We start from the raw sequence: 27,001 nt of genomic DNA on the forward strand, positions 1-27,001 counted from the left end.
CTTCCCTTTGTGGGTGACCCAACCTTTCTCTCTGGCTGCCCTTAGTATTCTCTCCTTTATTTCAACCCTGTTGAATCTGACGATTATGTGCCTTGGGGTTGCTCTTCTTGCGGAATATCTTTGTGGTGTTCTCTGTATATCCTGCAATTGAGTGTTGGCTTGTCTTGCTAGGTGGGGGAAATTTTCCTGGATGATGTCCTGAAGAGTATTTTCCAGCTTGGATTCATTCTCTTTGTCCCCTTCTGGTACACCTATCAAACGTAGGTTAGGTCTTTTCACATAGTCCCACATCTCTTGGAGACTTTGTTCATTCCTTTTTGCGCTTTTTTTCTCTGATCTTGGTTTCTCGTTTTATTTCATTGAGTTGGTCTTCGACTTCAGATATTCTTTCTTCTGCTTGGTCAATTCAGCTATTGAAACTTGTGGTTGCTTCGCGAAGTTCTCGTATTGTGTTTTTCAGCTCCTTTAATTCATTCATATTCCTCTCTAAGTTATCCATTCTTGTTATCATTTCCTCGAATCTTTTTTTAAGTTCCTTAGTTTTTTTGCATTGATTTAATACATGTTCTTTTAGCTCACAAAAGTTTCTCATTATCCACCTTCTGAAGTCTAATTCCATTATTTCGTCACAGTCATTCTCTGTCCAGCTTTGCTCCCTTGCTGGTGAGGAGTTTTGGTCCTTTCTAGGAGGCGAGGTGTTCTGGTTTCGGGTGTTTTCCTCCTTTTTTCGCTGGTTTCTTCCCATCTTTGTGGGTTTATCCGCTTGTCGTCTGCGTAGTTGCTGACTTTTCGATTGGGTCTCTGAGTGGACACCCAGATTGTTGATGATGAAGTATTTCTGTTACTTGGTTTTCCTTCTACCAGCCTAGCCCCTTTGCTGTATGACAGCTGAGGTCCACTCCAGGCCCTGCTTGTCTGGGGTGCACCTCTAGCAGCTGTGGCACAGTGAGGGATGCTACCCGTTTCTTTTTCTGCTATCTTTGTCCCAGGATGATGCCTGCCTAATGTCAGTCTTTTGGATATAGAGGGGTCAGGGAGCTGCTTGAGGAGACAGTCTGTACTTTTTTGGAGCTCAATTGCTGAGCTGTGAGCTCTGTTGTTCATTCAGGGCTGTTAGGCTGCTATGTTTGATTCTGCTGCAACAGAGCTCATTAAAAAAACCCTTTTTTTCTCAAATGCTCTGTGTTGGGGGGTTCGGGCTTTATTTTTCGATGTCCGATGAGGTGTCCTGCCCAGCTAGAAGGCAGACTAGCCACTGTTTGGCTGCTGAGGCTCCGCCCTGCTGTTGTGTGATTTGCCCTGTTCCTGCAGGCTCTGCTGTGGTCTCCGCCATGCCCTGCGGCGGAGTCTCTTCATTGTAGTGTGTTGCCTCAGCAACGGCAGGCTGCGTCAGCAGCGGGCGTGTATCTCAGTTGGGGCGGGTTGCCTCGGTAGTGGTGGACGCCCCTCCCCCACAGAGCGTCTCGGACCGTCTGCTCGGGATAGTTTGAAATCACAGTTTTGTTCGTCCCACTGGGTGTCCCAAACGATCTGTCCCTGCAATCCCCTGGGCTGGCCTACTGTCCAAGTCTCGTTCAGTCTCAAGTCCAGCCCTCTCAAGTCTCAGGTTGCCGGTTCAACAGGGCACCCGGACAAGTGCGCCCTGTGGGGATTGCTGGGTAGGGCCGGCCGCCGCCGCCCCGGCTGCCGGCTTCGCCAGGCAGACCTACTGCCTGGCGTCCTGTGTCTTTTTTATACTTGGGAGTTTCCCCGTTCTGTGGGCAACAAAGATCAGTCTGGAAATGCAGCTCCAACTCACCTGTTTGCGGATTCAACGAGAGCTCCAATCCTGGGTTGTTCTCACAGCGCCATCCTGAGTCCTCCTCCTAATTTTTGTATTTTTAATAGAGATGGGGTTTCACCATATTGGCCAGGCTGGCCTTGAAATCCTTACCTTAAGTGAATCGCCTGGCTCGGCCTCCCAAAGTGCTGGGATTACAGGCATGAGCCATCATGTCCAGCTGGGAAGAAGTATTGGTAGTGGAACCACAAAGGCATGTAGGAACAGTGGAATTGATTCATCAAAGTGGGGTGGGGTATCATGTCACTAATGTTGTTGAGAATTCCTGTACATGGTGATAAAAATAAAATGCAACCTAAGTTAGTTTTATTATTGTTTTTCTATGCTCTACAGAAAATGTACCCCATTTTGCCTGAATCAAGGGCAGACCACTCCACAGCATTCCTTCCGAAATACCTCTAAATATTTCACTCACAAATGGTGTAGGGAGTGAGGCAGAGATGTCCAGATTTATATGCCTTGTGTGTGGAAGGAATATATCTCTTATACATTGGCATGACTTATTATACCTAATTAAAACTATCAGCATCCATACTGCCTTAAAATCTTTTTGCTATTTTGACATTATACCAATTATCATTTAGGTTACAAGTTATAAAGCTATCATATCAAATATCTTAAGGTGAATTCATATCATCAAATTGTATGCCTTGTAAAATTTAGCTAAAACCAGCTCACTACCAGAGAAACAGTATTGAAGGAGAAGGAAAGAGTAATCTTGGAGTATGGGCCCTCAAAACACATCATGGTAGTCTATTTCCAAACTAGGTTCATCAGGATCTTGCCCAGGATTTTTCTACTATACCTATTAAAGAAGACTTTCTTTCCCCTGGGGTGATAAGTTGGTAGAATAGGAATCTTGAGCCACTAAGTGGACATTTGCCTACTAGAAAGACAGCCCTTGATTGAAAGAAAAGAATTCTTTGATGACATCTCATTAGTTGAGCCCTGGCTTGTCCAGTTACATGAAACAAATCCTCTCATTTGTGTTTATTAAGCAAGTTTGAATTGGATTTCTGTCTTCCCAGTGAAAAGCATTTTGACAAATATAAGGCTTTAAATATAGTGCTTGTGTCCAAGATTAAAATATTCTATAGTTATACTATATCCTTTTATATAATTGATTAAAGCAAATATAAGCAGATAAATTTCTGTGAGTGATTTACAGCACATGCCAACAAACGGCAGCTGCCACAATATATAATTTACTTCCCTCATTCATTTGTTATTCTCCAAAGTCAGTTTCAAAAATGATTTATTTTCATCCTAGACATTCCATTAATTATTGACTATAGATACACACTAATTCCAATTCATATTTAAAAGCAGCTGGCTCAAATCTTGGCAAAAGAATTAGCAATGATTTCACATATCAGGATCTGAATATATATAAAAATAGTCTGCTCTTATTCCTATTTTATTCATTTTTTAAAAAATTAGATTCATAAAATTCTAACTTCTAGTTCAAGTCATGCTGCAATTAAATTAAGAAGCATGGCAGACTTTGGGTTAGAACTAAATCAAATTGGCAGAAATGTTGCAACCTTAATGGCCATGTTTTACATAGTGTTAGAAGTTACAGCCATATAAATTATATCATTTAATCTTAGAATTCTTGGAAATTAACTAGTAAATTTATAACAACTTTAATCTAGAGAGAGCCCAGTGTAGATAAATTAAGTAATATTGAGGTAGCTATCATGAAAATATTAGTAGAAAACCAGCTGGAGAAGAAGGATGGGATCAACCTTCTGGGTTTTCCATGGGACTTTTTTGTTTGGTTTCTTAATTTGTTGGGGAGTTTTTCGTTTGTGTGTTTGCTTAGTTTTTGTTTTCTAAGACAGATGTACTCTGATCTTTATTGCTATGGCTTGGTATCCACTGACTGGAACAGCACCAGGCTGCTCAGTGCTCAATAAACATTTATTCAATGAGTGTTTTATAATAGATGTAAATCTGGTGCGACATGAGTTTTTCTGTTTTTGCTATATGTGATAAAACACAGCCATTGTGGGCTGAGTCAGAAGGAATTTCAGGTTTCTCTTTTTCAAGCTTCCTCATCCTAATACTAAAGGAACTGAGACAAGAAAATGTAAAGTGACTGCCCAAAACAGAGAAAGGAGTAGTAAATCCATCAACAAACATTTATCAAGTAGTGCACGCTGTTTCAGCAGAGCATAAGGCAGTTCAAGTTTCTGCTTTCAAGGAGCTTATGTTCCAGTGGGAAAGGTGATAAACATGTAAATGAGTAAGATAATTTCAGGCCCTGATAAAATGATGCTACAAAAATTCTAATACAGAATATTGGGATGGAAAATGACGGATGGTGGAGAGAAACATAACTGACAGGTTACTCACAACTGGATGCTGTAAAGACTCTCATGGGGGCTGAGGCCTGAATGACGAGGAGACAGCCATGCAAGGTATGGGGGAAGGGTATTGGAAATGCAAGTACGAAGGGTCTGAGAAGGAAAGAAGCTTGATGTATTTGATGAAAATAAAAACAGCCATAGTGTTTCAACTAGAATGAGGAGGAGAAGAAAATGAACAGAGACATGGTTGGGCCAACACCAACCCTGCAAAGTACTGTATATCAGGAAAAGTAATTGTGGGTTTTACAGGGTGTGATGAGACACTGTTAGAAAGGTTTTGAGGAAAGGAGTCATATTATCTAATTTTCATTTTGGAAAAATCACTCAGGCTACTGTGTGGAGAAGGGACTGGGATAAGACAAGACATGACGCTGTGAAACTAATTAGAAGACTGCCCCAGTAATCAAGGCTGGACAGTGGTTACTTGAACTGGAATTGGCAGTAGTGAGGGTGAGCAGTAGCTGGACTCAAGACATCTGTAAGTACCTGTAGGACTTACTGCTAGATGCATTTGAGCAAATGAAGATGCAATTTACAGTGATGGAGAAGACTCTGGAAGAATGAATTGGGAAGATGGGGAAATGATTAGCTCTGCTTTGGACATGTCCACTCTGAAATCTTTTTTAATCAGCTTTCTCAGGTTTAATAAGTCTGAAATTTTTATTAAACATTCAAGTGGAAATTCTAAAACACAGCTGGATAGATAAGTCTAGACTTCAGAACAGACGTCAGGGGAGGTGACATGAATTTGAACAACACCAATAAATAGATGATATTTAAAACTATGGCTCTAGGGAAACACTGTGGTTAGAGAAGAAAGGAGGACTGAGACAGTCTGGAGCACTGTGAGAGATCTTCTGGAGGAGGACCCAGAAAAAAAAAATGCTGAGAAAAAGCACAGAAGAGTCTGGCTTCCTAGATGTCTCATGAGCAACCTTGACAAAGACTGTTATTAATATGGAAATGGGAGAATGAGGGAAGGAGAGCCTAACTGACATGTAGTGAGGTAAGAATGGGAAGTGAGGGCACAGTAGCAGCAAGTTAAACATGGCTTCAGATGTTTCCAAGGAGTGAGGAAGAAAAATGGAGTCATGTTTGGAAGGGAATGGGGAATCAAGGGAGAGATGTTGGACTGCAAATAAAATGATCCAACAATAAGGAAGGAGAACAGGGAGATAACTGAAGAAACAAAGTCTCAGAGAGGGCAACAGAGGATGACGTACAAAACAATGTGGAGAGATTTGCCTTTGGCCTTGGAGGCAGCAAGGATGCTTCTTCCACTATGACTTGAGGGAAGGTTAGGTGCTTGGGCTCAGGCCCAGGTGGCTGCAGGATTTGGTGAGTTCTTGACTAATTCCATCAGAGTTGAACCAGATTTTTCCAAATCCTACTTCAGATTGCAACCACATAGTCACCCTTAGAACTATAAAGTTGTATTTGTTGTTTAGGACACAATAGCTGAAAGTTTTGAAAGATGTAAGTCCTATCTCTACTGATCAACAGTGTGAAATTATGCCACAAATGTAATCATCTAAGTTTAGTGGTGCAAAAGTGTCATTACTTAATGAAAGGAAATTAGTTGTGAATACAATCTAAGAGAGACATTGTCCTAAGTTTTTAGTTATTCAAAGGAATAAAGTCAACACACTAAGAAAGTGGAAAAACCTAGGTCCTTGAAATCATCATTGAACCACTGAGTTAAGAAACTCTGGAACGGCCTTTTCCCAGATTTCTGGTTATGTGAGTTAATAAATGTACTGATTGCTTGAGCCATTTTTTGTTGATTATTGCCACTTACAGCTGAAATCATTTTAACAGGCATAGTATTTTAGTGAATAATTGGTAGCCATCTGGAAAAAAATAAAGCTCAAACCTTACACCAAAATAAATTCCAAACAGATCAAAATATAATCAAAGCTAAAGGTTAACTATCACCATCCCTAATTTTGTACAAAAGCAGCAGAACTTTAAAGTAAAAGCTGTTCTTTTATGTTTTAATTCGATTATTATAAATGACAGGTAAAGCATTTAAACTGGGCTGTCCATTGTAACAAATGGAACATAATGGTGAATAATACAAATGCCAGCCACAACTGACAAGTATTTTGTCATTAAGACACTTTTCATCCTTTATTGCTTTCTTTTCCCATTTTAATATGTTGTATTTTTCTTGAACTATAAAATATTATTTTCAGGATGCCTGCAGATAACGTCATGTCCTTCGCAAACCCTGAGAACAAAGATGATAGACAGTAACAGTAGTGTTGTATCACCAGCTCCCACCACCATGCCTGGAACATGAAGTGAAACTTCACTGAATGGATACACGAATGAATGCATGCACACATTGATGTCAGAAAATGGAGGGAAGGCGATACTTTTTCTGTTTCTGCTGACTGGCAAGGTCAGAAGAAAGAGAATAAGTTGCTGAAGTCTCATGGAAATCTCACAAAGAAAGAAGGTTCATCTTCTTATCCAGTTGATGAGCTCTAAGGAGCTATTGCTCAAAGGTTCTTCCTGGTTGCAGTTCTGAGAACTATTGTAGGAGGACTGAAGAAAACATTTACTGTCTACTGCATACTGGGCACTATACTAGACACTTTAATACATTATTTTATCCTCTGTTTCTATTTTATAAATAAGGTAGGAGTTAAAAAGAACCTTCATCCTATATAACCTGGTTCCTTTTGCTCCTATTACTAATCTCTTATGGATTCACTCCTGTTGTCTCTCCAGTCTCAGCACTTCTAAATGAAGTTGCCCTGCTCACACAAAACGTATACGCGTGTGTGTGTGTGTGCACATGCACGTATTAGGATACATATGCTATTAGTTCTGTTTCTCTAGGGATTGTCTTCTAATGGAGGTACACAATCTATTCAACTGTGGGGATTAGCAAATCCTAGAACATTCGACCTATAGCTCAATAGCCTGAACTCTGCCTAAGTTCAAAATTAATTATCTTCCTCAAGCAAGTGCCCTAACTTGAAATTCAAGTTGCAGAGTAAGTCAAAAATAACAGCAGTAGTTTTATCCATATTTCTGATCTCTTCCTAAGTAAAAACAGTGAAAACCTTCCATTGTAGCTACTCAAAATGTACTTGCAACAACATAGTCAGAAATTCCACTAAGATTTACCTTGTTCGACTACTTTTTGGTTTACCATCCAAACGTTTTGTGGGGAAATTTATAGACACAATGAATGAGTTATTCTACTGCTTTTTTGTTATTCTATGCTAATGAATATATCTGGTAGTGTGTCTGTGCTGGTTAAATTTTATGTACCAATTGGCTAGGCTATGGTACCCAGCTGTTTGGTCAAACACTAGTCCAGATATTGCTGTGAAGATATTTTGTAGATGTGATTAACATCTACAATCAGTTGAGTTTAAGTAAAGGAGATTGCACTCAATAATGTGGGTTTTCCTTGTCCAATCAGCTGAAAGACATAATTGCAGAATTGAGGACTCCTGGAAAGGAAGGAATTCTGCCTCAAGACTATAACATAGAAATCCTGCCAGATTTCCCAGGCTGCAGGCTTGCCCTACACATTTCAGATTTGCCAGCCCCACAATTGCACAAGCCAGTTCCTTAAAAAAGATATTAACATGAGGGCAATCAGAAATAATACGTAGGTGCTAGTAAACATACTTAGTGAGAGACTGGATGTGGGAAAAGGAGGGAGAAACACACCTGAGTGCTTAATCTGCTTAATCTCTATGGTTGTAGAGAATGGAAAGCTAAAGATTTACAGAAGAAAACACTGCTTTGGGAGGAAAAGGCTGTGTTCTATTGCGGGATGTTTAAACTGAAGATCCAGTGAAGTGTCCAGGTAGAGATTTCAAGTTACCACTTAATAACGTGGATCTGCTCCTCAGGAGAAAGTTTAGGCTAAAAATATAGGTTTTGATCATCATTAGTGAACTGGATGAGAATTCCCAGAGGAAGAAGCAGGACAAGGAAAGAAGATAACCAAGGAGCAAACGTTGCTTGACCCTAATGTTAAGAGGCTCCATAAAAAACTGAAAAGGTCAAGGAGTTATTATTGTATATTTTTGTTTTGTTTTATTATGCTAATTATATACATGACCTAAAACTTACCATTTCAATAATTTTTTAGTGTACAATTTAGTTTCAATTATTACATTCACCATGCTGTGTAAACATTACCACTATTTTCAAAACTATTTAATTATCCCAAACAGAAATTCTGTAACCATTAAGCAATAGCTTCTTATTCCTCCCTCCCCGCAGCCCCTGGTAAACTTTTTATTGAGACAGTCTCACTCTGTCATCTAGTCTGGAGTGCAGTAGTACAATCTCAGCTCACTGCAACCTTGGCTTCCAGGGTTAAAGCAATCCTCCCACCTCAGCCTCCCAAGTAGCTGGAACTACAGGCATGTGCCATCGTGCCTGGCTATTTTTAAAAAATTATTATTTTTGTAGACACAGGGGTGTCACTACATTGTCCAGGCTGGTCTCGAACTCTGAGCTCAAGTGACCTGCCCTCTTCCACCTCCCAAAGTACTGGGATTTCAGGCATGAGCCATGAGCCTGGCTGCGCCACTCGTAACTTTTTTTTTTTTTTGAGACAGTCTCACTGTGTTGCCCAGGCTGAAGCCAGTGGTGCAATCTTGGCTCACGGTGACCTCCACCCCATGGGTTGAAGATATTTTTGTGCCTCAGCCTCTCAAGTAGCTGGATTACAGGTGTGTGCCACCACGCTCAGCTAACTTTTATATTTTATTTTAGTAGAGACAGGGTTTTGCCATGCTGGCCAGGCTAGTGTAGAACTCCTCACCTCAGGTGATCTGCCTACCTCGGCCTCCCAAAGTGCTGGGATTACTGACACGAGCCACTGCGTCTGGCTGCACCTACTAACTTCTAACCTACCTTTTGTCTTTATGAATTTGCCTACTCTAGGTATCTCATATAAGCAGAATCATATATTTGTCCTTCTGTGTCCAACTTATTTCACTTATCATAATGTCTTCAATGTTTATACATGTTGCAGCATGTATCAGAACTTCATTCCTTTTTATGTATTGTGCCTTTTGCAATTAGGAAACAACAGCAGGAAGAATAGCAAGCATGAGTATATCATGACTAGTTAACAAGGCTCCAGGGGTAGGGAGGGGAGGAGAACAGTCAACTGGAAGGCCACAACTGAGTGCAGAAGCCATAATCAGTTAGCCAAGAATTCTGTAGAACAGAAAGGCATCTGGAAGTTGGAAGTCGCTGAACAAATCTTCCTCTGAGAACCAGATAGAAAACTTATTTCAGACTAATAAATGAACTTAATACGAGATTGTCCTCTTCTGGTGGGAAGATCTGGTGGGAAACAGGTCTGAATAAACAGTTCCATGGTTCCAGTGTCCAGATGCAGGTGTACCTGTACACACAGTTACTAACTGAAGGAGAATAAAGAGCATGAGCCAGAGAAGCACATCAAAAATAGATTATCAGGCTAAGGAGGACAGAGGAGCTCAAAGGCAGCTCAACTCTGATGACAGAGAGAGGAACTTCCAGAGGGAATGAGTGAAATACTCAGAAAGCTACATCAAAAGCTAGATTCTATTAACACAAACTTTGTGTAAGACAGCTCCATTTAGAGATACTGGGACTGGAGAGATGATAGAAGTGACTTCAAGAGAAATAAGTAATTGGAGCAAAATGAGTCAGGTTGTATAGGACCCAGGTCCCCAAATATTTATGCCAGATAGGGTACCTGCCTATTATTTCTGATTGCTCCTATGTTAATATTTTGGTCCTAAAAGCTTAAAAGACATTAGTATAACTTCTAAAGGTAAAAAGTATTCTGAATGCTTTCAATTCATACGGATGAGAAGTATGCATATCCCTTCACCCAAATGATTAAATTATTGTTTGTGAAGCTAAGCTTCTTATATTATACAGCATCTATCTCAAATAATGTAATTTTGCCTCATAGTAAATGTGTTCAGTAAGCTTCTGAATTCAATATAAATTTACCAATTTTGCTCAATAAAAGCCAAAGAAAATATAGAAGGCTACAGAAGGTACTTTGCATGATATCTGTCTTTTAAAAATCTATTGAGACTTAACTTGTGGCCTAATAAACGGTCTATCCTGGAAAGTGTCCCGTATGCACTTGAGAAGAATGTGTATTCTGCTGTCATTGGGTAGTGTGTTCTATATATGACTGTGAGTTCTAGTTGCTTTATTGTGTTTTTTAAGTCCTTTAATTTCTAATGTAATCTTCTGATTTTTCTATCCATGATCGTGAGTGGGTACTGAAGTCGCCAACTAGTATTGTTACTTATTTATTTGTTTGTTTATTGAGACAGGGTCTCACTCAGTTATACAAGCTAGAGTGCAGTGGGATGCTCACAGCTCATGCAGCCTTAACCTTCTAGGCTCAAGAGATCCTCCTGCCTCAGCTTCCCAAGCAGCTGAGACTAGAGGCGTATGCCATAGTATTTTGTATTTTTTGTAGAGAGGGGGTTTTGCCATGTTGCCAGGCTGGTCTCAAACTCCTGGGCTCAAGCCATCAGCCTGAATCAGCAATACAAGATTCTTGATTAGCAGTTTGGGTTATTTTTGTTTGTTTGTTTAGCATTTTTAATATGTCAGCCCACGGCCTTCTAGCCTCCAAAATTTCTGAAGAGAAATTTGCTGATAAACATTTTGAGGATCACTCATATGTATTGAGTCACTTCTCTCTTGCTGCTTTCAAAATTCTTTGTTTGGTCTTTGGCTTTCAACAGTTTGATCATACTGTGTTTCAATGTGAGTCTGTGAATTCATTCTACTTGAAGTTTGTTGAGATCGCTATCGGTATATATTCATGTCTTTATCAAATTTGGGAAAGTTTCAGCCATTATATCTTCAAATATCCTTTCTGCTTTCACTCTTTTTCCTTTCTCTCTGGACTGTCACAATGCATATATTGGTCAGCCTAATGGTGTCCCACACATCCCTTAGGCTCTGTTTTACTTTTCTTCAATCTTTTTTGTATTTTTCATACTTGATAATTTCCATTGTCCTATCTTTGAACTCACTGATACTTCCTTCTGCCTGCTCAAATCTGCCTTTGAATCTCTCTAGTAAATTTCTCATTTCAGTCATTGTAACTTTTAGCTCCAGAATTTCTTCCTGGTTTCTTTTTAGGTTTTCTATCAATTTACTGATATTTCTACTTTGTTCGTACATCATTTTCATCACCTTCTCCACATCTTCCTTTAATTCTTTTAGCACCTTTAAGACAGTCGTTTTTAAAGTCTTTGTCTAGTTTTTCCTTTATCAGGTCTTTTCCAGGGATTGTTTCTATTGATTTATTTACTTTTTTCTTTTAATGTGCCATAATTTCCTGTTTCTTTACATTCCTTCTGATTGTTTTTATTGAAAACTGAAGTCTGAATCTATTGATGTGGTAACTCTGGAAATCAGATTCTTCTCCTCCCCAGGGTTTGCTAGTTTTTGTTTTTGTTTTTATTGTTGTAGGGTGTTTGTTTTGTTTTGTTTTGTTTGTTTTGCCAAGGATCAGCCTGAGGTGTAAATGTAAGGTCTTCTCAGGTCTTTTCTGAGCCTGGACCTTCCCCTGAGTATCTGTGGTGACTTCCTAATTTCTCGCTTTATATGCAGTTGCTTTTGAGTGTCCTACTCTTCACTCTCTGGCTCCAAAAAGGAACAAAAAAAGGGGAGGGGGATAAAAAGGTGTCATCTGTTTAAATTCTCTGGAAATCACTTCAGCCAGAGGAAGAGGGGCTTACATTAACAGGGAGAAGTGCAAAACAGTGACTACCGCTTTGTTGTCCACATCCCTGTGTTGAGAAGCAGCAATCAGTGATCAGAGCACAGATTCCTAATATTTGGAGATCAGGTTCTGTTTTGCTCACCTTGGCTCCTAGAAATTGTGTACACACACATAGTTGCCTGCTACAGGACTAAAGGGTGGGGGATGAGTAGCTGCTACTATGTCAAGAGCTAATGTTATCCAAAACTGGCCTGGCGCAGTGGCTTACACCTGTAATCCCAGTACTTTGGGAGGCCGAGGCGGGTGGATCACCCGAGGTCAGGAGTTTGAGACCAGCCTGACCAACACGATAAAACCCTGACTCTACTAAAAATACAAAAATTAGCCAGGCATTGTGGTGGACGCCTGTAATCTCAGCTACTTGGGAGGCTAAGGCAGGAGAATCGCTTTAACCTGGAGGGGAGATTGCAGTGAGCCGAGATTATGCCACTTCACTCCAGCCTGGGAAGAGTGAAACTCAAAAACAAATAGAAAACCAACAAAACTAACCACAATTTACCATCAAGCCTTCCCCTAGATGTTGCAATTCTTTTGTTGTTGTTGTTGTTGCAATTCTTTAATATACTCCAGATTTCTGAAATAGTTACATCAGACAGATTCTGCCAATACAATTGTTCTCTGCATGGAGAGACAGATTTCTGGTGCTCTTTACTCTACCATCTTTTCAGAATCCTCTCATCTATGTTACCTTTTTGTCTATGTCTCCTGGAGACTCTCAGCTTCCACTCCACCTTCCACTCCAAGCAGTCTATTAAAGTACGCCTTTCTGAAGTAACACAATTCCCTCTCTAAGATAAATTCTGGTGCCACTTATAAAGATAACTTTTTACATTGATACATTTCATATAAATCTTCATATTTACCTGTTCACATATTACTATAAAACCTTTGTCATCACACTTATAAAAGATCATTATAATATCTATCAACAAGCAAACATGTTCTGCTTTGTCAGAGAGAAAAACCATCCACAGACGGGGAAGAGACTTCACTAAATTAAGGATACTTAACTAGTGTCAATTTAAAAATTCACACATCAAAAAGCACTTAAAGAGCTATTCATTTTGCTGCCCAAAATACATAAAAATAAAATCACTTGCTATTTAACAGATTATGAGGCTGTTAAATGAATTATATTAAGGGCTTTAGCACTAAACCATGTCCACTCAAAGCATAAAATTCCCTGCACATGTTTAATGCTGTATCTCACTTTCAAATAAATGTCAACCTCGAAACAATTTATTTTCACAAAATTCTTCAAGAGTTATTTTATATCCTAGTGGCCTTGGATCTTTTGCTCTTCATCTTTTTTTATTCACCTCCTGGAGCCTGGCTTGGATTACTGTTAGCTGAAAATAATGAGCTACATATTGTTTACTTCACACCTAATGGTTCCCACAGTGAGAATGACAGCTTATTATAACTAAGCAAATTAAATTACTATAAGGTCAAATTAGTGTGAGTACAGAGAAGCTAAATAATTACAGATCTGGGTCACCAGTCTACCAAGAACATGCTGAATAATGAAATAGGTAACACTTATTAGCCATCTACATGTCTAGTCATTTCAATACATATTCTCCTTTAACCCTTCCAACTTGGGCACATGCTGAGTGTAAGCATAACGATGCATAAATGGTTAAGCAACTATGCCTTGCACCCAAATTAAACAGCTAAGAAGTGACAGAACTTGATATAAACCCAATTTTTTTTCTGACTCAAAAGACTATCCTCTTAATACTGAGATTTTGTTATGCACTATTGCTTTTCATTTTATTATACATGTTTACACTGTACAAATTTTTATCTAAAATTGGAAATTAAGGCAGCCTCCTCGTTGACACCGTGGTTTAGTCAGCTGAACAGATATAAATTAGGCAGCATTTTAGACTTGTTATAAAGAACATGCCACTAGTAATTTTAATACATCCATGAAAATGCTTATTTTTCAGATAATAATCTTATTTATGTATTAGATGGTAAGCTATACATATTTGCTAGAAATTACTTACTGAGTCATAGAAGGGTTTTATTTCTCCCAAAACATAAAGCCATATGCAAAATATTTTTAAAACTCATTTCTTAGCAATTTTTATTAAGAAAAATTTTACTTTTCATCACACTCCTTCATTTCCTGAAGTCTCATTTATACAATAGAACAGCATTTCAGCCTTCTACTCTGTCCTCCCACAGATAAACCCATACCCAAGATCAAAAACACAGGAATACCTGATGACTTCATGTCTACAAAGATGTTAAAGGATAGTGATTTTTTTACTCTCCTCTATAGAAGGAATTTCTGATATCGTTTAGTCAAAAGTCTACCAATAGACAGAATAATTGTCTTTGTCTGAGCAATGTTGCTGACATCAATTAAATAAATTTCAGGAACTTAACTTTTTTAATATAGGTTTGCATTCATTGTTCAAGAGGGGCTAATGTTAAGTATGCAAATAAATTACAGTTAATTAATATAACATTTGTTACCATATTAAAGATTAATGCCAAGTGAGGATCACCAAGGGTTACTAGAATACCACAAATCTAGGCAACTGCTGCTGCTCTGAGCTTTGGATGTTTTGCCATTAGATTGACCAAAAAAAACTTTAAAGTTACCATACCTATTGTGCAGGTGGTTTCAGGGAAATAGTCATTTTTATACACTATTGGTTGTAGTGGTAGTTGATAAAACTTTTCGGTTGGCAAATTTAATGTTATCAAAAACTTTAAAATGTCTAAACTGTTTGATAACCAGTATTTCTACTCCCAGGAATTATTCTACCATAAAGACATATGCACATGTATGTTCATTGCAGCACTATTTATACTAGCAAAGACATGGAATCAACCTAAATGTCCATCAACAGTAAAATGGATAAAGAAAATGTGGTACATATACACCATGAAATACTATGTAGCCATAAAAAGAATGAGATTACATCCTTTGCAGCAACATGGATGGAGCTGGAGGCCATCACCCTTAGCGAACTAACATAGGAACAGGAAACCAAATACCACATGTTCTCACTTATCAGTGGGAACTAAACACTGAGAGCACATGGACAGATGGAAGGAACAACGGACACTGGGGCCTATTGGAGGGTAGAGGGTGTGAGGAGGGAGAGGATGGAAAAACTACCTATTGAGCCAGGTGCAGTGGCTCTTGCCTGTAATCCCAACACTTTGGGAGGCCAAGGCAGGTGGATCGCTTGTTTTCAGGAGTTCAGGATCAGCCTGGGCAACAGGGTGAAACCTCATATCTACAAAAAATGCAAAAAATTAGCTGGGTGTGATGGTGAGCACCTGTAGTCCCAGCTACTTGGAAAACTGAGATGGGAGGATTACTTGAGCCCAGGAGGCAGAGGTTGCAGTGAGCTGAGATCATGCCATCACATCCCAGCATGGACAGCAGAGCAAGACCCTGGACAACAGAGCAAGAAAGGAAAGGAAACGAAATGAAAGGAAAGGAAAGGCTACTTATCAGTTACTACACTTATTATAAGTATATAATAAGTATACTTATAATATACTTATTATTGGGTGACAATATAGTGAGTCCACCAGATCCCAATGACACACAAGTTACCTGTATACCAGATCCCCGTGACACACAAGTTACCTGTATAACAAACCTGGACATGTGCCCCTGAAACTAAAAGGTTTTTTTTTTTAAATAAAGCATTAATGTTGAAGAGATTCATGTGTAAGTATACATGTAAATCTTATATATGTAAAATGTATGTGTAAAAATCTTCACCTTAGATTATTTCCCTCAAACTTTATTGAGAGATAATTGACAAATCAAAATTGTGCATATTTGATGTATACATGATGATTTGATATAGATAAACATATACATTATGAAACGGTTACCACACAAGTGAATGAAAGCATCCATCGTCTCACACAGTTACCATTTTTGTGTGTGTAAAAGGTGAAAATACTTAAGATCTACTTAAATGTGCTCAAGTGATCTACTTAAGTGTTCATAGACCATTCATAACTTAAAAAAAACTTTAAAACAACTTAAATATTAAACAGCAGCGGAATCAGTTGATTAGTTGGTGGCACCTTGACATTATGTATATCATAATGATTAGTAGGTGCCACCAACTAATCAACTGATTCTGCTACTGTTTAATATTACAGACTTGTATCTCCTTAGTTAGATTATAAACTCTTTAGGAGAGATTAGGTGCTGTTTTTCTTTAGCATACCCTACAATATCCAGCATAAGTTTACCACAGACACAAGGTATAAACTCAGGACATTCTTATTCATGTAGTCTCAAAGATTAGTGAGGAATAAATTCTGTAATAGATAACTATAACTCAGCAAGAAATTTCTTTCTTTTTTTCCTGAGATACCAAGGCAAAGAAATTTCTTTATGGGAATAGGGCAGACTCCTGCATGTCAACATATCCCTTTCACTCACTGTACTACCACCACCTAGCCCTAAAATAGTTGAAAGGCAGCAAGCCTCTCATCCTTGGACCTGATATATTCCTCCCCTCCATAGGCTGCTGTGGCTGCTGAGCTGAGATGTGTTTCCATAAAGAACAAGGCAGTTAGAGGCACTGGGGCACTGCTTCAACATATATTACCCTGTATTTTTAATCAATTCATAAATATCCTTTCTTCTGCTTATTTGCTAGCTTCAGGTGAAAATCTCAACCACGCCATTATTCATGGCAAGCCTTAAGCCTGGATCAACCTTTGCCATCTAATGTCGCTCATCAGACACAATTGTAAATCCTTCAACTACATTATTTTATCTAATACTCACAGAAGCAAAGGGTGATATGGCAGAGACAGTTACAGTGCTCACCAATGACTGCAAAATGTCCACATCTCCCAGCCTCCCTTGCAGATAGATTGGGACCATGGGATTAGTTCCTACCAAAGAACTATGAGTAGAAATAGCATGTCTGGGTCCAAAGAAGTTAAAAGTTGGCTTACCTCCTCCATCCTTCTTTTCTCTTGCAATAATGATCTTGATTTAGAAGCCACCAGCCACAAGAGGAAGGTGAGAGGTGAGCTGACAGATCCACACTAGAATCTACGAGAGCGAAGAATATAATTTCATTGTGCTAAACCACCAAAGTTTCAGAATTTGTCTGTTAAGCAGCAGAGTCTATCCTGTCTGACACACATAGACGATATTTTAAATATGTAATAACTAGTACAGAATATGCACTAACCTATTAGAATGAATGCAATGACCAATGAATGAATGTCATTGGCTGTAAATGACTGACGTGGCCGTATGAGTCCATACCAGTTGAACAGCCATGAAAACAACTCTACAAATTAATCCCAGTTTTATAATTGGTGAAACAGAAGCACTGAGAGCTTGCCTAAGACAATGACTTGTAAATGGCCAAGTAGGAATTCAAATCAACTGTTTGATACATAATATATTCTCTTTCTATCTCAACACTCTGCTTTCTACTTGTTGAATGATGCCTAAATTACCTGAACAATTCCTCAAGACTGCAGTAGAAGTGTCAAAATGCTTAATTGTTTATTTAAAGCATAAGGCATGGCCCAATAGTATATGTTTATTATTGTTGAATTTTCTATAACTTTAACTCATTCTTGCCTCTGTATAGAATGTCAGTATTATACTTTGCTTTTCCTTTCAAATTTGCCTTTTGTCATTATTCGTCATTAACCCTGAAACTGTATTATTGAAGTGGATACATCCAACTTTATGACATAACATATATTAAAAAGGCAAGAGAAAATTAAATTGGATGAAGTGCTTGGCTTTTGGCTTAGTTCTTTTGCTCCTGCTGTTCATTCTTCATTTAAATTCATAAGTCTCTTTCTCCATGACAGGATAATCATCTCCACAGCAACTAACTATTATATCACAAAGGACTGTGCCTGTGAGTGAGAACAGATCAGCAGGAGCTGAGCAACACTTAAGCAACAGAGATTCTATTTTCACACAAATATCTCTAATTATAATAAGCTAAGGAAGAAATATATCATTCCCTCCCCAACCCCCTATAATACAAGCAGAGCTCTCTCTACATGGTTTCTCACATTAAAAAATGGTGGTTTCAACCACAAATGTGTTTAATAAGCGCCTATTCCCATATAGAGATAATATCACCTGTTACTGCATGTGTCTAGACTGAAAAGCAGGCACTGGTTGAATTAAAAAAATCACACAGACATACTAAACAATTTAGAGCAGAAAACAAAGCAGGATATGTGTGATACACAGATTCAATATATATTACCCTTTGTGTTACACAGATCCTGTGTAGACTGCTAATAACATTCAAAAAAAACCTCTTTAAAAGTAAAAGGAAGAGTATAAAAATTGCCACTTGGCTAAAAGGTAAGTATTACCAGAGCTTCTCTTTCCAAAGAGAAAACTTAGAATGGTGTGGTCAAGAGCTGGCATCATTTGACTAATCATAACAATGGTAAGATACATTAAATTTGAAATGGGCTTGAACATTTTACAACACAATCTCAAAAGAGCACTTTCAATGGCAAGCAGAATTCTCTAGGATGGCTGAAACCTCAGTATTACACTGGTGATCAAATCCAAGAGAGCAGTAGATGTCTATCAGATTCTGCCAATGACCCACTATTTTACACTGGTTTTGTAGAATTTAAAATCAAATCATGTTTATAATCTATCATACACAACCTTACAAGTGACAGGATTGAAGAATATCAATCTTGCCTCTCCCACTAGATGATAAACATCTTGAGGACAGGCAGTATGTCTTGTATCATTACACTATTTTCTTTAACAGTACAATCTATGATAAAGAGCTATTGTCCCAATTTAATATTGAAATGACAAGGTCCTCAGACATATGACAACAGGAACAAAAATAATTGAAGCTGACTCTTTGTTTTTTTGCTGCAAGGCTCAAATGAGTTGTGTAGTGAAGGGCTCCAAAATTCACTACTCTAGAATTGTGTATGTATGTGTGAGACAGGGTCTCACTCTTTCCTGGGCTGGAGTGTAGTGGCACAATCACAGCTCAGTGCAGCCTGACCTCTCCAGGCTCAAGTGATCCTCCCACTTCAGCCTCCCCAGTAGCTAGGATATGACTACAGCCATGTGCCACCACACCTGACTAATTGTTTTCATTTTTTTGTAGAGACAGAGTTTCACCATGTTGCCTAGGCTGGTCTCGAACTCCTGAACACAAGCAATACTTACTTCTGCCTCCCACAGTGCTAGTATTACAGGTGTGAGCTACAAGTCTCCATATCACTCTTAAACGGGCATTGTCACAAAACTATTATATGTCCTGTTTATTCTCCTAGAAGTCCATAAGTCTTTCCAGAAAGTCATTTGTTTTCCCATAAACACTGATTTCCTACCCTTCCCTGTTGAAATGGTATATAGGCCCCAATTTCTGTGAAGTCCTGCACATAGATAATTAAATCTATTTTCTTGCTAATCTGTCCTTTGTCATTTTCACTCGAAAGCCTCCAAAAATTGAATCTAAGAGGGTAAATTTGTCCTTCCTGGCAGTTGTAAAGGGATCACCACTCTGGATTCTGTCATCACTGGAGCCCTCCCAAGTCATCTAACTCATTCATCTGGTTACATGTCATTAGGAAAATGACATTGAACCCTCAGCCTGATCCCATTATCAGCCATCTCAAAGAAGCACCTAAAATCACCTAAAATCTCTAGCGCACCTCCCACCCCCACTCTCATGTCCATATCTGCTGTGTCTCAATCATCTTTATTGTTACTTTCTGAGTGCTGATGACTTGATGGAGGAAGTCAGGGAACTTTGTTGACATGGTTTTCTGTAAACTCACACTTTTCACTTCAACGGGGCCCATACTGCTGCCCAGTAGTGTGCCCAAAGATGTCTAGTAATTAGGTTATTTTTTACTGATTCCATAAAATAATCTGTGTCAGGGATAATATTCCAAATTTTAAATAACTAAGATGACAGAGGCATCAATCTTAAATTGATACGGCTCTAGAGCAGGGTCTGAGAGAGGACCCCGATAAATTTTGCTTTTACCCTTTCATTGCCTCCTGGGTCATTCTCCTGCCTCACCCTCCTGAGTAACTGGGATTACAGGCATCTACCACCATACTCTGCTAATTTTTCTATTTTTAGTAGAGAGGGGGTTTTGCCGTGTTGGTCAGACTGGTCTTGAACTCCTGACCTCAGGTGATCTACCTGCCTTGGCCTCCCAAAGTGCTGACTTTTTTTAAAATTAACAAATTCCTTCCATTTAAGACAGCTTTGACTATTATTAACTGTCCTTTCCATTTTAAATTAAAAAAATTTTTTTTTTTTTTGAGACAGAGTTTTGCTCTTGTTACCCAGGTTGGAGTGCAATGGCGCGATCTTGGCTCACCACAACCTCCGCCCCCTGGGTTCAGGCAATCCTCCTGCCTCAGCCTCCTGAGTAGCTGAGGTTACAGGCACGCGCCACCATGCCTAGCTAATTTTTTGTATTTTTAGTAGAGACGGGGTTTCACCATGTTGACCACAATGGTCTCAATCTGTTGACCTCGTGATCCACCCGCCTCGGCCTCCCAAAGTGCTGGGATTACAGGCTTGAGCCACCGTGCCCAGCCCTACATTTTAAAAATTAATTTAAAAAAAAGAGACCTACAGCCAGATAATCCTAGGTGGTCTCCCATCCAGTACTAACCAGGCCTGACCCTGCAGTTTAGATGTGGCCTGTGACCATCAGTTTACTACCTGTAGTATGATAATTTTGGGAGCTTATTTTGTGTTCTGGGAAAAAGATTAAATTTTTCCAATGTAGACCTTAGAAGTCTCCTGAGAGAAAAATGGGTACAGATAATCAACCTCTTTTCTTTTGAGACTCTAGGTTATTAGAACAAATTAGAGAGATATAGATAGATGGTCTCACTTGAATCCACCTAGAAGGAAAGGAGACCCAGAACCCCAAGAAGTTGGAGGAGCTGGGCATATTATATGACTCCAGAGAAGTAATCTGAGGCCAGAGACTCTCTTAATTCTGTCACCTTAGCACTGGGGGCATGCTTGGTCAAAATAGTTGTGGAGAAGTGTGTATATTAAAGAGGAGCACATGTCAGTGGCATGGTGATCACAATAGTAAAGGTGATATCTCCTTTTTCCTCCTTATACTCTGAAAAACTGCAGCTCCAACCAGCAGTGGTCAGGGGCCTTGGTCATTCCAGCGATGGGCAGTGATGATCTCCGGAGGAGTGAGATTTGTGTTTCCAACAGCAGACTACAGCCAGGGCAGCAACAAAAGTCATTACTAGGTGGGCTGATTACAGTCTCTGCCTCCCTCTGAACTAGTTACATGAAAACAAGACTGGCCTCAAGAATGAATGTGTATTCTGAGTTTTGAGGCAGTGGGTAGGGTAAACTCCAAAGGGTAATCTGTAAAAAGATGAAACTGAAATTAAATAAATCATTTAATTTATATATTAAAGAGAAATATGATTATGGCATAGGAATAGGCAAATAGATTAATGGAGCAGACTAGCGATCCCAAAAATAGACCCAAACATATACAGTCAATTGAATGTTTACAAAAACACCAAGTCAATTCAATGGGGAAAAAACTCTTCTAAACAGTTGGTGTTGAAACAGCTATCAAAAGGTATGGGAGAAAATAAAGCTTGACCCTATCTGCTGTTGGAGTTGAGTATTTTCCTTTCCCTGGTTTGTTAGCCTCTGAAAAAAAGCCCTAATCGTTTAGGCTCTTTAAAATAGTTTCTCTTGAGGTCAGGCCTTGTTAAGAACAGAATGCTCTGGTATATTTCAATTATAATTTCCTCATTTCCCTTCTAGAAGCAGACGGGGATTTTTCTCCAATATGTATTGTGAAGATTTGGTAGAGCTCCTGGAGGTAAAACTCACAAAAGTGTGGGGACCCCTCCATGAATGAGTCCCCCTTGAGTTTTTAACTCTCAGAATTGTCCACACTGGGCCTCCAGTGATTTGTCAATTACAGTTCAGGTTTTCCTATCCCAGACTGCTTTCTTGGGCAGTTTCTTCTGGTGGGTTTCTGTCCCAGGAACTTGTAATTTCCTGTATTCATCTGTCCATTTCTCCAAGTTTGGGAGAGCAGTTTGCCCTGTGATCTCACTTTTCTGATGGGTTTAAGAAGAGTTATTAAGTTTTCAATTTGTTCAGCTCTTTACTTGTTAGGATGGAGCAATGACTTCAAACGTGCTTATCTAGAGACTGAAAACATAATTTGCCTTTTAAATTATCTTAACAGCATCTTCTGATGATCAGAAGTTTTAAATTGTGATAAAGTTGAATTTATCCTTTTTATTCTTTTATGATTAGTTCTTTTTGTGTTCTAAGAAGTCTTTGCCTATCACAAATTTGCAAAGATATTCTCCTGTGTTTTCTTCTAGGATCTTTGTAGTTCTACATTTTATATTTCATCTATAATTCATGTCAAACCAATGCTTATCTAGTTTCAAGAGAAACTATTTTAAAGAGCCTAAACGATTAGGGCTTTTTTCAGAGGCAAACAAACCGGGGAAAAGAAAATACTCAACTCCAGCCCACTCTAACAATTCTGTCCCACTAAAGAGAGAGAATAATTATTATTGTGTAATTCACAGTCCAAGGCACAGGCTTATTAAAAGATTGAGACCTAATCATAGGACTACTGAATGCTTCCCCTCCCCCCACAACTTACCAATACATTCCTAAAGGCCTGTTTACCTCAGTTCCTTTTACCCAATACATAAACAACCATAAACAACCAAGAGCTCTCTCACAAGACAGCACTTGGAGGATGGTGCTAAACCATTAGAAACTGCGCTCACCTCCAACACTGGATTACAATTCAACATGAGATTTGGGTGGGGACACAGAGCCAAATCATATCATTCTGCCCCAGCCACTCCCAAATCTCATGTCTTTCTCACAGTTTAAAACACAATCATGCCTTCCTAACAGTCCCCCAGGGTCTTAACTTATTTCAGAATTAACTCAAAAGTCCAATCCAAAGGCCCATGTTAGACAAGGCAAGTCCCTTCTGCCTATGAGCATTCAAAATTAAAAAGCCACTTCAGAGACACAGTGGAGATAGAGGAATTGAGAAAATGCTCCTTCTCCAAAAGGGAAAAACTAGCCAAAGCAAAGGGGCTACAGGCCCCATGCAAGTGCAAAACCCAACAGGGCAGTCATTGAATTTTCTTTGTTTTTTTTTTTTGAGACAGAGTCTCATTCTATTGCCCAAGCTGGAGTGTAGTGGCATGATCTTGGCTCACTGCAACCTCCCCCTACTGGGTTTGAGTGGTTCTGCTGTTTCAGCATCCCAAGTGGCTGGGATTACAGGCATGTGCCACCACGTCTGGTTAATTTTTGTATTTTTTAGTAGAGACAGGGTTCTGCCATATTGGCCAGGCTGGTCTCAAACTCCTGACCTCAAGTGATCCACCTGCCTCAGCCTCCCAAAATGCTGGAATTACAGGCATGAGCCACAATGCCCAGCATTCAGGCAACACTGATGCAAAGGATGGGCTCCCAAGGCCTGGGCATCTCCACCACTGTGGCTCTGCAGAGTACAACCCCCTTCACTGCTTTCATGGGCTGCCTTTGAGTGCCTGCAGCTTTTTCTAGGTGCATGATGCAAGCTGTCCATGGATTTATCATTCTGGGGGCTATAGAATGGTGGCCTTCTCACAGCTCCTCTAGGCAGTGCTTCAGTGGGATTCTGTGTGGAAGCTCCAACTCCACATTTCCCCTTTGCACTTCCCTAGTACAGGGTCTCCTTGAGAGCTCCACCCCGTAGCAGACTTCTGCCTGGACATTCAAGCATTTTCATATTATCTTCTGAAATTTAGTTGGAGAGTCCCTAACCTCAACTCTTGCCTTCTGCCCACCTACAGACCCAACACCACATGAAAGCCACCAAGGCTTGGGGCCTGCGCCCTCTGGAGCAGTGGCCTGAGATGTTTCTGGGGCTCTTTTATCCACAGCTGGAGCCAGAGTAGCTGGGATGAAGGGAACAGTGTTCTAAGGTTGTACAGGGTAGTGGGTCCCTGGGCTAAGTTCCCAAAACCATTCTTCCCTCCTAGGCCACTGGGCCTGTGATGGGAGGGTCTGCTGTGAAGGTCTCTGAAATGCCTTATATGCATTTTTCCCCATTGTCTTGGCTATTAACATTTGGCTCCTCTTTACTTTTATGAATTTCTGTAGCCAGCTTGAATTCCTCCCCTAAACATTGTTTGTTTGTTTTTTTTCTTTCTACCACATGACCAGGCCAAATTTTCCAAACTTTAATGCTCTGCTTCTCTTTTAAATATAAGTTCTAGTTTCAGATAATCTCTTTGCTCATGAATATAAGCCTATGCTGTTAGAAGCAGCCAGGTCACATCTTGAATGCTTTGCTTCTTAGAGATTTATTCTGCCAGATACCCCAAATCATCTCTCTCAAGTTCAAAGTTCCACAGATCTCTAGGGCAGGGGCACATGCCACTAGTCTCTTGTCTAAAGTATAGCAAGAATGAATTTTACTCCAGTTTTTAACAATCTCCTTATCTCTATCGGAGACCACCTCAGCCTGAACTTCATTGCCCACATCACTATAAACATTTTAGTCACAATTTAACACATATCTAGGAAATTCCAAACCTTCCCACATCTTCCAGGCTTATTCTGATCCCTTCAAACTGTTCCAGCTTGTACCTGTTACCCAGTTCCAAAGCTACTTCTTTATTTTCAAGTATCTTTGTGGCAATGCTCCACTCCTGGTACCAATTTTCTGTATTAGTCTGTTTCACACTGCTATAAAGAACTACATGAGACTGGGTAATTTGTAAAGAAAACAGGCTTAATTGGCTCATGATTCCACAGGCTGTACAGAAAGCATGGCTGGGGAGGCCTTGGAAAACTTACAATCATGGCAGAAGGCAAAGGGGAAGCAGGCATATCTTACATGTCTGGAGCAGAAGGAAGAGTGAACAGTGGGAAGGTGCTAGACACTTTTAAACAACCAGATCTCATGAGAACTCACTCATTATCATGAAAACAGCAAGGGGGAAAATTCACTCATTATCACGAAAATAGCAAGGGGGAAATCTGCCCCCATGATCCAATTACTTCTCACTAGACCCCACCTCCAACAGTGAGGATTACAATTTAACATGAAATTTGAGTGGGGATACAGAGCCAAACCATATTATTAATGAAACTCGATCTCTACTATAAATAAAAATTTAAAAAGAAAATATGTTTAGAAAAAGAAAGAGAGAAATCAAGAAAATATATTTAGAAAAAGAAAGAGAGAAAACAAGAAAATACGTGTAGAAAAAGAAAGAGAGAAAACAAGAAAATCTTCTTACTTTTGATTTAATATGTTCTTCTTTCTCTAATATCTTTAGGAAAGTAAGAAGAAGAAAATAAATAATAAAAATTAAACAGAAATCAATAAAATTGAAAACAGAAAATTAGCAAAACTAAAAGCTGGTTCTTTGAAAAGTCAACAAAATTAATAATTCTCAGCCAGGCATGGTGGCTCACACCTGTAATCCCAGCACTTTGGGAGGCCAAGGCAGGCAGATCATGAGGTCAGGAGTTCAAGAGCAGCCTGACCAACATGGTGAAACCCCATCTCTAAAAAAATACAAAAAAATTAGCTGGGTGTGGTGGCAACTGTAATCCCAGCTACTCAGGAGGCCAGGGCAGAAGAATCACTTGAACCGGGGAGGTGGAGGTTGCAATGAACTGAGATTGCACTCCAATCTGAGTGACAGAGTGAGACTCCAACTCAAAAAAAAAATTAATTAATTAATAATCCTCTAGCTGGGGTAACAAATTACTAATATCAGAAATGAAAGAGGGACATCACTACAAATCCCATGGACAGTCAATGGAACAGAATAGAGATCCCAGAAATTCACCCACATAAGTAGAGGGAACTGATCTTTGACAAAGGAGCAAAAGCAATACAACAGAGCAAAGACAGTGTTTTTAACAAATGCTGCTGGAACAACTGGCCATCCACATGAAGAAAAGAAATCTAAACACAGATCTTACACCGGCATTGCAAATTAAAACAACAATGAAATATCATTACGTACCTTTTAGAATAGCTAAAATTCAGGCCAGGCATGGTGGCTCATGCCTATAATCCTAGCACTTTGGGAGGCCGAGGCAGGCAGATCACTTGAGGTCGGGAGTTGGAGACCAGTCTGGCAAATATGGTGAAACCCCATCTCTATTAAAAATACAAAAATTAGCTGAGCATCGTGGCACAAGCCTGTAATTCTAGCTGCTCAGGAGGCTAAGGCAGGAGAATTGCTTGAACCTGGGAGGCCGAGGTTGCAGTGAGCTGAGATCACACCACTGCACTCCAGCCTGGGCAACAGAGCAAGACCATCTCAAAAACAAACAAACAAACAAAAATAGCCAAAATCCAAACACTAATACCATAAAATGCTGTGGTGAGCATATGGAGCAAAAGAAATTCTCATTCATGTAAAATGGTATAGCCACTTCAGAAGACAGTAGGGCAATTTCTTATAAAACTAAACATATTCTTACCACATGATCCAGCAATTGCTCTCCTTGGTATCTACACAAGTGAGTTGAAAACTTATGTCCACACAAAAACCTGCACACAAATGTTTATGGCAGAGTTATTAAAAGAAACCAAAACTTGGAAGCAACCAAGATGTTTTTCAGTAGGTAAATGTATGAATAAACTGGGGTATAACCAGTGAAATATTATTCAGCACTAAAAAGAAATGAGCTCTCAAGCTATTAAAAGATAGGGCATGGATGAACCTTAAATGTATAGTACACAGTGAGAAAAAATTATCTGAAATGGCCACATATTTTATGATGCCAAGTATATGACCATCTGGAAAGTGTAAAACTATGGAGACAGTAAAAGTATCAGTGGTTTATAGGAATTGTGGGGTGGAAAGGATGAATAGTCAGACAACTGGGGATTTTTAGGCCAGGGAAACTATTTTGTATGATACTGTAATGATATATGTATATGCCATTACAT

General features: G+C 39.3%; 1 long non-coding RNA gene across 1 annotated transcript; it reads right to left on the minus strand.

Moving 5' to 3' along the window:
• Nucleotides 1-1,933: 1,933 nt before the first annotated feature.
• Nucleotides 1,934-17,603, minus strand: LOC144580099 (uncharacterized). Its single transcript, XR_013529015.1, has 3 exons — nucleotides 17,483-17,603; nucleotides 16,967-17,066; nucleotides 1,934-2,105 (listed from the first exon to the last, which is right to left on the minus strand). It is a non-coding gene; the product is annotated as an uncharacterized LOC144580099 (long non-coding RNA).
• Nucleotides 17,604-27,001: the final 9,398 nt, after the last annotated feature.

Source organism: Callithrix jacchus, chromosome 18 (genome assembly GCF_049354715.1).
Source record: "Callithrix jacchus isolate 240 chromosome 18, calJac240_pri, whole genome shotgun sequence".
NCBI lineage: Eukaryota > Metazoa > Chordata > Mammalia > Primates > Cebidae > Callithrix > Callithrix jacchus.